This window comes from Notamacropus eugenii, chromosome 3 (assembly GCF_028372415.1).
Source record: "Notamacropus eugenii isolate mMacEug1 chromosome 3, mMacEug1.pri_v2, whole genome shotgun sequence".
NCBI lineage: Eukaryota > Metazoa > Chordata > Mammalia > Diprotodontia > Macropodidae > Notamacropus > Notamacropus eugenii.
Genome location: NC_092874.1, coordinates 360,423,942 through 360,434,856, shown reverse-complemented (window position 1 = coordinate 360,434,856; position 10,915 = coordinate 360,423,942).

The following is a 10,915-nucleotide window of genomic DNA, read 5'->3' as shown; positions in this document are numbered from 1 at the left end:
TTTCTCTTCTCCATATTTTTGAGGGAATTAGAACTATTTGTTTAAAGATAATGAGCCTTTTCTTTATATGATGGGAGCAGGGAAGCCCCTGTAATGTCTGGTCTCATTTAGATGCAGCTCAGCTTATCATTTATTTTACAGAAGGATACTTGCTATTTTTCATTTTCCTGGTAGAAGATGTTTTACATCTGTTATTGGCAGAAGTAATTACTTTATATTTAGCAACGTCACCAAATCCCAAGTATCTGAAGAGTTTTAATTCCTTTTTCTTGTCCATTTGACTTTGTGTTTCATTCCTATCAGTGTAAGTTTATAATAAAACTTTTCTGTCGTGGATGGGTTTTAAATAAGGAGTGGAGACTTCAAGTTGGGACATGTAATACCAGACTGTGTATTGTTATGCAAAGGTAAGTGGGAGGGAGGCTGTTTCATAAGCAATAAATGTTTATTTCCAGTTCACTGATTTCCTAAGTTTCTATTTACTTTAAATGGTTCTTGTATTTTTTCCAGACTGAAAAGCTGTTTGATTCTGCCATTTGTACCATCTGAATCTTTGGTTTTGAAGGAAATCTGCCAGGAAAACAAGAAGGCACAACCACCTCTTGCTTTGGCATGCAGCTGGCAATTGGTTTAAACACATGTAAATTAAAGAACATTTAGGGTTAGGGGTCATTTACATAAAAGGTGGGGCCAACACTAGCCCTCTAATTGTATTCCCAAAGTTGTTGAAAGGGGCAGGACATGTTTAAGAATTTAAAAAGAAAAAAGAGAAAGTTGGGGAAAAAGAAATGGAATTGGGAAGTAAAAGAAGGATTCAGAAGACAAAGCCTGATTGAAAATATGTTTATGTTCATCACATTTCTGCTCTCCTGATATCCCCTCCTCCATCACTAAACATCCTTGAATGTCTTAAAAGATTTACAAATTGATATGCCAACCTTATAGAGTCACAGGACTTGTAACTGAAAGGGACCGTAAAAGATCACCAGACCAATTTACCCATTTTATAGATGAAGAAATTAGGGCCAATACTAAATTTGAGAAGGATCCTATATACCACCAAATGCAACCTTTCATAGCATTATGAGGAAAAGGAAATGATTTTTGGATCATTAACTTAGTTTTAAAATTGTTTCTTGCTTGTTATAATTTTTGCAAAATTCCACATCACCCACTGGTCAGCTGTAGGTTTCTGTAGAAGTTTTAGGATTCCTAGCAAGCACTACTCAAACGTAAGGGAACTTAAAGCTGCATGAGCATTATGTACAGTGTGTTTATAGTTTCTAGGTCCCAGTTACGTTAGCCTGAAACTTGCCCTTTGATTTGAAGTAAATCATTTAGTTTGCTAATATCCAAAGGTGACTAATGTTTTAATTTGGACATTAATGTATTCTCCAGAGGATGATGATGGGCCAAGATACCGGTAGAATTGGGGAGAATTGCCCTCATACTTCCATAATGCTAGTAAGAGAAATTAATACTACATTATATTAATAGCTAATTGTTTGTGAGCCACCCTTTTCCTCTTATTTCTGTTAAGGCCCAACTCCAGAAAATGTCAGTCAGTCTTTGAAGAATATGGCTGAGTGATGAGATTACTCCTACCCCCAACCCCCAAGCTCTTTAACTAGATTGGTTTGGACCCCACCCATTTGGAAAACCTGATTTCTGTGAGTATAAACAGAATCCAGTCTTGGCAAGCCTTTGCCTGGCAAAAGAACCCTATGTCCTTGATCCCCTATGTTAGAGTTTAGGGCAACCCAGCTCATGAAGAAGAAAATTAGCCAGAGAGGTCTAGATGGAAATGGCTTCCTCTGCTCATATGCCTTGAGGCTGTTGAGCCTCAAGATAAACCGCTTTCTTAGCAGGAGGAGCTAAAGACTTTTAGCCCACTTCCTCATTAAATATCCACCAATCGGGGTTGAGTTTCACTTGTCAGGGAAATTCCATATTTCAAGATTATTTAAGGTGTTTCAGAGTCTCCTTTGGAATCTCTGGTTAACAGGAGATATTACTGACCACTTACTTATTGATTACAGGCTAGCTTAATTAATAAATTGATTATTAATTACCTGGAAACCCTGTCTCTTTTATTGGTCACACTAGCCATGTGAACCAAAAAGTTCTGGAATAGCCCCGGGGCAGTTTGAGTTAACTTTGTTCCTGTATTGATCTGAGATCCCACTATACCATTCCTTTTGGGAAAGAAGGAAATAAAGACTGCTCCATGCTACTAAAGAGTGTGGCACAGAGCTCTTGAGTTCCTAGAAAACTTTCTTGTTCTCATTGCTTTTAACTGGCTGGTGGCTTTTGCTTGCTTTTTCTGCCTCTGGACTCCATATAACTACCTTGGGAATTGATTTTGACCCCAGGTATATGAATACATAATTTTATTAAATGAAATCTTTATTTGAACTCTGAGGTTCTGAATGATCCATTGTATCAGTTGTAGAATTATGGGCAGGACAGGCATGTACAAACAGAAGTTTGCATGGATGGCATGATTTTTTGGAATTTAAAACAGAATTTGAATAACAGACTTCTCATCTTGGGTGATAGTAGAACTACCACATTTGGAGTATCAATTACCAATATGCTTTGTGAGGATGTGGTATGGAACTACATAAGAAAAAAAGAACTATGCCAGAACTAGTACGCAGAGAAGAAATCTATTCTGGAGGTAATTTTGTTTCAAAAGCATTGAGAGATCATCTTTCAAGATATCTCAGAGGGACAAACTAAATAATTGCAAAGCAACGCTGCCAGCAAAATTATCCAAAAAGAAAGGTGATCAGGGCGACATCTAGAACTACTGGCCCATAGGTCTACTTTCTTATATGTAGGAAATCTTTTTGAGAATGATTTGCTGGACAGTTAGAGTAACCTTGATAAAAATATGAGAACAGGCAGGCTTTCACAAATTTCCACAGCAGATGATATCTTCACAGACAACCAACTGACTGAAAAGTATAGAAAAAAGTCCACTATGTTTATTGCTTGTTGATTAAAAGGGGAAAAAAGTATTTGCCTTTGTTGAATAAAATATAGCCTTGAAGACATTTATCTAATAAGGAATCTCCAATGCATATACCATTATACAAAATTCTTTGACAGATATAACCATACGGATAATTTTATTCAGTAATTCTCTGGTTATTGACACCATCTGAGGTATAAAAAAGGGAGCAAAAGGTATTCACCTTTATGGTTGTCGAACAGAGCTGGTGCAAATATGTTATTTCTTATATTGCATATAAATTCTGGATGTCCTATAGGTATCTTAAGTTTAACATGTATCAAAGAGAACCATTATCTTTTTCTACCTCTACCGAACAAACTCACCCCTTTTCTCTATGCTCCCATCTCTAATAAAAGCAACATCATCCATCCAGTCACCCAAGTCTTCAACCTTGGTGTGAACCTCCCTACCCCCTCTCACCCCCTGTAACTCTTTAGTTGCCAAGTCTTGTCAGTTCAACCTCCACAACTTTCTTGCATTCATCCTCTTCTCTTAACTCGCCAGGCCACCACTCTAATTCAAGGTCTCAAAACTTCTCACCTGGACTATTTTGATATCCTCCTAGTTGATCTTTCTGCCATAGGCTGGTGCCATGTTATCTTTTCTACAGAGTTGTTTTGGGGATCAAATGAGATAACATATGTAAAGTGCTTTACACAAATCCTGGTACACAGTGGCATTTAATAAATGCTTGTCTTCCCCCCTTCCCTTGCTTCAAGCCTATTCTGTTTCAAATATATCATGTATACAGTTGTGAAAGTGATATTACTAAAACATGGATGCAATCACATCATCCCATTAGTAAACTCCAGGGTCTCCCTATTCCATCTAGAGTTAAATACAAGCTTTTCTATTTGGCCCTCAAAGTCCTTCACTATCTGGCTTCAATCCACATTTTCAGCCACATTATGCAATTAATCCTCTTTGTATATCTTCCTGGCAGGGTTATTGTAAGGATCAAATGAGACAATATTTGTAAAAAAGTGCTTAGTACAGTGAGTAGTACACAGTAGGTTTTATCCATTCAATAAACCTTTATTAAATACCAACTATGAGTCAGGCACTGTGCTAAGCACTGAGGATACAAAAAGAGAAAAAAAATAGTCCCTGACCTCAATGAACTTATAGTCTAATGGGGGAGATAGCATGCAAACAAATATATACAAAGTGAGCTATATACAGGATAAAGAGGAAATAGTTAAAAGAGGGAAGGCATTGACATTAAGAGGAGTGGAAGAAGGTTTCCTGTAAAAGATGAGATTTTATTTGGGACTTAAAGAAAGCTAGAAAGGTCAGTAGTCAGATCTAAGGAGGAAAATAATTCTAGGCATGGGGAACAGTTGGAAGAAATTCCTGGAGTTGAGAGATGGGGTATCTTATTTGTGGAACAGCCAGGAGGACAGTGTCACTGGGTCAGAGAGTATGTGTCAGGAAGTAAGGCATAAGAAGCCTGGAAAGGTAGGAGGGGGCTAGATTATGAAAGGCTTTGAATTACATATGTATATAATGGTCAGACAGCTGGATCTGTCTGTTGATTTGTGATGTATGTATTGCTTATGGTCAGACAATTAGAAGCCCTGTCTGTTGGTCTTTATTTCTCTGCTTGTATTTTCTCTGTTGGTGAATGTGATGAAAGATGATTGGAGTTTCAAACTTCAGAGTGCAAGAGGTTTAAGGTTTTGGGAAAGGAAGGGAAGGGAAGGAATCTGGCCACTAAAACCCAAACTAACTGGGCATCTTTTGGCCACCAGGAGAAGAGAAGGTAAATCTGGATGGCCAAAAGATACCCAGTTGACTTGAGTTTTACTGACCAGATTCCTTCCCATTCCTTCCATTCTCTCCCCTTCCCTTTGAAGCTCAGACACCTCTGGGCCCTTGCCTAAGGGCTCTTCTGGACCCCCTTAGCTTAATAATGATTATCAATAGTAACTGTTACTGTTTCCCTCCCAGCCTGATGCCATTATTTTTCTTTGCATCATTAAAGAAGCCATCCCCTGGCTACTTTTCAAACAGGCCTATTCATTGAATGGGCATTAGTTACCTCACCCTAAGGTAGTACCTGCAAAGACCTTGGCCTAAAGGGCCAAAGTCTCCCAGTGTGTCCTGGGTTATCTCCAGTCATCCTGATGAATATCTGGTCACTGGATTCAGATGGCTCTGGAGGAGAAATGAGGCTGGTGACCTGCACAGCCCTCCCTCACTCAAAACAAAGTCAAGAGAAAGTCATGTCATCATTTCTCTGATGGCATGGTCTCCTTTGGCAACAAAGGACGAACACAACAACTCTAGAATGTGCTGAGTGGATCTAGAATCAGAGAATCTTGTTTTGAATCTCAGCAAATCATTTAATCTCTCGGTTTCTTCATCTCTGTAATGATGGGGTTAGATTAGATGACTCTACGATCCCTTCCAGTTTTACTATTTCTGATTCTATTTCAGTTTTGAATGCCTTCTTCAGACTTTATTTCTAACTGATGGATATAGACAAGGAGAAGAAAATAACTGGGTAATTTGGAAAAGGTCCACTAAATTAACCATATGTGTCACAAGCAAATAAATAATTGGGTCCAGGTAATGCTGTTTGTTAAAGTAAGGATTCTATCCCTTCTCATTTTTACTTCTTGCTTTTCCTGATTCCCCTTAATCCTAATGCCTTCCCTCTGTTGATTATTTCCAATTTATTCTACATATAACCTCTATGGATACAGGGATTAGCATGCTGTTGCCTACATTAGGCTATGAATTTCTTGAGAGTAGGGACAATGGTATCCCTGATGCTTGCCACAGCACCTGGCCAATAGTAGGCACTTAACAAATGTTTATTGATTATTGACTATCACCTGATGAAACACTATGATTAGGTTATATATTATGATATAATGAAGCTAAAATGTATTTTACAAATAATGCATTTCAGAATAATAAAGGTCAAATAAATCTATTAAAATAGAATAAGACAATGATATATCTAAAGTCAGAAACACTTCAGAGAATTTCTAGGAAAATATGTAAATAATGGAATAAGCTGCCTCAAAATATGCTCACCTTAAAGAATTAAAAAAAAAATACCATCTCAGCTCATCCAAATAAGACTCAGTCTTTGGAAAAAGCAGCTGAGGATACCAGTGAGAATTTAATATGTTGTGAGAGATAAGAGAGTTACATGCTAGTAATTCTAAAAGCAAAATATCTATAAAACATGACTGCCAGAAAATTACTGGTTACAGAACCTCATGAGAAAGACAATTCATTCTCATTGCATTGAAATATGCTTTCACTTTGATTATATTAATGCAGTTCAGTCTGGCTTCTTAATGACTATTTTTAATTCTCTTAGAGAAGACACACAGTACATAAAAAGTAGGTCATGCTGTGCTTAGATTTCTCTTTCTGGTTTGATGTGCTTGCAAAGTGAATTGTGTATTGAATGTCCTTGGATTAAAAAAAATGGGTGACTCATCTGCATTGAGGATCAAAATATAACAAAAATATTTTGGGTGCTACAGTGACTGACTTTACTTTTCATGCAAAACATTCATCTTCAGGAGAATTTGTCTTTGTAATCAGACTCTGATAATTAAAACCTTTCTGTGGGAACCTCTAAAGAGGAAAACATGACTCTTGGGACAGGGGATGGTAATGGTAGAGGAAGGCAGGTAATTTTAGAACAACTAAACTCTCAAATGATTTTGTACTCCATTATTTTTAGAGGCTCTTGGCCTTTCATTGTTTCACCAAAAGTTCATAAAATGATAATTTATGAGATCTAATTTATGGAATCTAAAAAAAAAAAGAAAGAAAAAAGCATGTTGTAATATTAAAAGACCTCTAGTTTGTCTGGCCTAATTCTTCTCCGTTCAACTCAGCTATACCTCTTTGTCCCTCTCTCCAACACAGTCCTCTCCCATCCTCCCCCATATTTAGGTATTTTCCATTCCAAATTAATATTTTCTAGTTTTCCAGCTTGTCGGTATCGTTCTGCCTGTGAGCTCAGGGTTAGGAAGCCAATCAGCTCCACCTGAGCAGAACCCCTCTGTTGTCTATAAAATAAACATGAACTCTTCTGATACTGTGACTTCCATGGCCTCTAAGCTGGGCAACCTGCTTTGAAATGAGGACCCAGGAGTCTTGGATCATTATGGATTCTCTCTACCTGCTATGGCTTGAAGGCCATTGTGCCTTGGGAACTTTCTTGGTTTCTTCCCTTTCCCATCCTATTTTGGAATGTTAGTTTTTGCCCCCAAATGAGGTGGGAGTGGGAGGACTGCCCTCCATTGGAGGTGTCTGTGTGTGGGATCCCCTTATGTTGGCCTTATTGAGCTGTTCTAGTAACCTCTTGCTGTCTTTCATTCCTTAATTTTCTCTAATTAAACCAAAAGAAGGCTTTTCTATTTTGTCCTTCCCTGAAACAGGCTAAATGAAAGAACCTGTTGCTTTCTGCACTATTGGTTTATTTAATTTTTCTACTATAGATGCTAAAATCCCCTAGTATAAGAGAAAGAGATGGGATAGAGGAAGACAGTGAACTAGGTGCTAAAGTACTTGGGAGAAGAAGTAGCATTCTCTAGAGGACATCATGATCTGAACTGAGGAGGAACTTTTAATTTGAAATTTAAAGGGAGAAAGGTTGTGGACTGATGGTAGTAAAGGGAGAATCCAGAAGTGACATTGAGGGGAAAAGAAGAAGGATTTTGAATTCCCCTTCTGCACCACTGTGTCAAGGGCTGTGAATAAAAGTACAACAGTGGTGAAGAGGATAACCAGGATATCGTGTCATCAAAGGTAATTGAAGGTTAGATGAGTAAATGGAAGGAAGATGAGAGAATGAGGTTCAGAATGAAGGGATGTTTATTCACTATGGAACAGAAATTCCATTGGGCACAGTGGAAAAGATGGGTAGAGTTGGAGCAGAACATAGGTGGGGTAAGGTTAAGGAGAGTGAAGATGAAAGAAGAGGAGGTGGGGGGGTTGGCTATTTATTATGCCCATTTTACAGATGAGGCAGACAGTGACTGAGTGACTTGCAAAAGATCACACCTCATTTTTGTTGTCATTTTGCTTGTTATTGTCATTTGTAACCAAAGAGAACCAAAATGACATCACAAGGTCGGGGTCAGTGTCCAGTATGTTCAACTGTGGCTGATCAAAACATTATGAGCTTAGAAGGTCTACCACAGGTTGGAAACAAATAGTTCATTTGAACATTTGGGAAGGAAATGTCTATAAATTGGCATATCTCACTTTTTTTGATTTACTGCAATTCTGCTTTGCTCATAGAAGATATAGTTAGTTTTGATGTGGTCATACCATCCTGGATGGTCCTATGCCAAAGTATTCCATGTCTCACAGTCAAAAACAAAGTCTTCAGAGAGATGCCCTTGTAGTGCTTCTTCTGACCTCCGTATGAACTCCGGTTTTGTGTGAGTTCTCTGTAAAATAGTCTTTTAGGCAAATGTGTGTTTAGCATTCAAACAATATGGCCAAGCCGTTGGAGTTATACTCTCTGTGGTAGAATTTGAATGCTTGGTAAATCATCTTGAGAAGGAAGCTCAGAATCCAGTACTTTATCTTGCCATGTGATTTTTAGAATCTTCCTAAGACAATTCAATTTTCTGACATGGTTCTGGTAGACTGTTCAGGTGCCACAGTCATATGACAATGAAATTAGCACAACAGCTCTGTAGACCTTTATTTTGGTAAGTAGATTAAAACCTCTTCTCTCCCACAATTTCTTTTGGAGCCTCCCAAACACTGAGCTAGTTCTAGCGATGTGTGCATTAACCTCTCATCATCTATATACACCTTCTGGAAAGTGTACTGCCAAAGTAAGTGAACTTATCCATAGCATTCAAAATTTCTTCATTTGCTGTAGCTGATAGTTCCACAAATTGATGGCATGGTGCTGGCCAGTGGAGAAATTTGGTTTTGTTTTTTTTGGGTTTTTTTTTTGGTGTTAATGGTCAGGTCCAAATTAGCCCAAGAGGCAGATAATCAATCCATATTCTCCTGCATCTTGGCCTCAGAGGCTGCACTGAATGCACAATCATCTGCAAACAAAAAGTCATACAACTCTTTCTCCACTTTAATCTTGGCTTGTAGCTTTTTCAAATTAAATAATTTATCATCATTGTGGTGGCTGACTTTGATGGTATTTTGGTGGTTGTTGAAGGCATTTGACAGCATCATAGAAAACATCATGCTAAAAAGCATGGGAGCAGGCACACACTCCTGCTTCACTCCATTGGCAACTGGACAAGCATGAGAGCATTGTCCACCATCCAGAACCTGTGCGAGCATGCCATCATGATACTGGTGTACAATACTGATGAACTCTAGGTAACCAAATTTTGTCATGATCTTCCAAAAGCCCTCACGACTGACAGTGCTGAAGACCTTGGTCAGGTTAATGAATGTTTTGTACGTACTTCTGCTTTGTTCCTGACATTTCTCCTGGAGTTGTTAAGCAGCAAACATGTCAGCTGTTCCTCAGCTATTAAGAAGGACTCAGACAAGAATCTTGCCAGCAATGACTAAGGGAGAGACCTTCCTGTGATTGTCATAGGACAATCTATTTCCTTTTCTTTTGTAGAGATGGACAATGGAGACATCCTTGATCTCCTCTTCCTGTATAACTTGGAAGATTTCAGTCATCTTCTGTGTGAGCAGTGGATCCCCTGCCTTGTAAAACCCTTTTGGAATATAATCAACACCATTACTTTGTTCCATGAGTTGAGCCTAATGACATTTAATACATTTGCTTCAGTTGGATGTTTGGCTAAAGAGGGATGGACTTCAACCTGAAGCATATGGTCAATGGCTTCAGGATTGGTTGGCAGTCTATCGAGAACACTATAGAAGTGTTCAGTCCATCTCTTCAGGATCATGTCCTTATTACCGATCAGTATAGCTCCATCAGTGCTGAAAAGCTGAATTGTACCATAGATCTCTAACCCATAAACAGCCTTCAGGGCATCATAGAAGCAGTTTGAATTGTTGCTATAGGCATAAAATTGAATTTCATCTGCTTTCTTACTGAGCCAAGAATCCTGCATCTCTCTAAACTTCACTTGTGCTTTATTTTTGATGGAGTTAAATGCTATTTTAGAAAAAGACAAGTTATCATGCTGTTAAACCTTGTAGAGTTCTCATTTTTCATTTAATAGCTTCTGCATTTCCCCATCATTTTATTAAACCAGTCTTGATTTTTGCAAGTGTTCTGGCCCAGATGAGTAGATATGGTATTGCACTTTGAAAGCTGCCCACTCCTTTTCTGCTCCACTGTTGCCAAATTTGTGTTGGTCCAGCTTTTCTTCCTTGTCAGCAACAAACCGTTCACACACAGAGAAGCATTCTAGTCTGTTGTTGTTGAGTCTTCTGAAAGTTATCTTCTCTTGGAACTGTCACTTTTGTTCATGTTTCCCTTGGAGAAGATGAATCTATGGTTGGTCCAGCACATTGCCTTCATCACCCTCACATCCTGTCTGTCTCTTCTTACAATGACATGGTCTGTTAAATGCTAATATTTGTTGCAAGGGTGCATCCATGATGTCTTAGACAATGTTGATGATGAGAAGAACATGAGATGCCTAAGTCTTCAGTGTTAGGTCACCACTGATGTTTCTGCGTCTGTTCTTCCAAGGATACCTTGTCATGTCTGATAGTCTGTACCTGTTCTGGTGTTAAAGTCTCCCAGAATTACTAGCTTGTCTTCTTTCAGCATATTGATGACATGGGTGTCTAGGTCTTCATAATAAATTTCTGTGACCTCCTCCGGGTTTGTTATGATAGGAGTATATGCCCTGATCGTGTTGGTGTGGCACTTTTCTGAAAGTGGCTGTTGCATTTCTCATGAGTCTGTCATTCACTTTTTTTGGAAGGCATACAAACTTTTTGAGT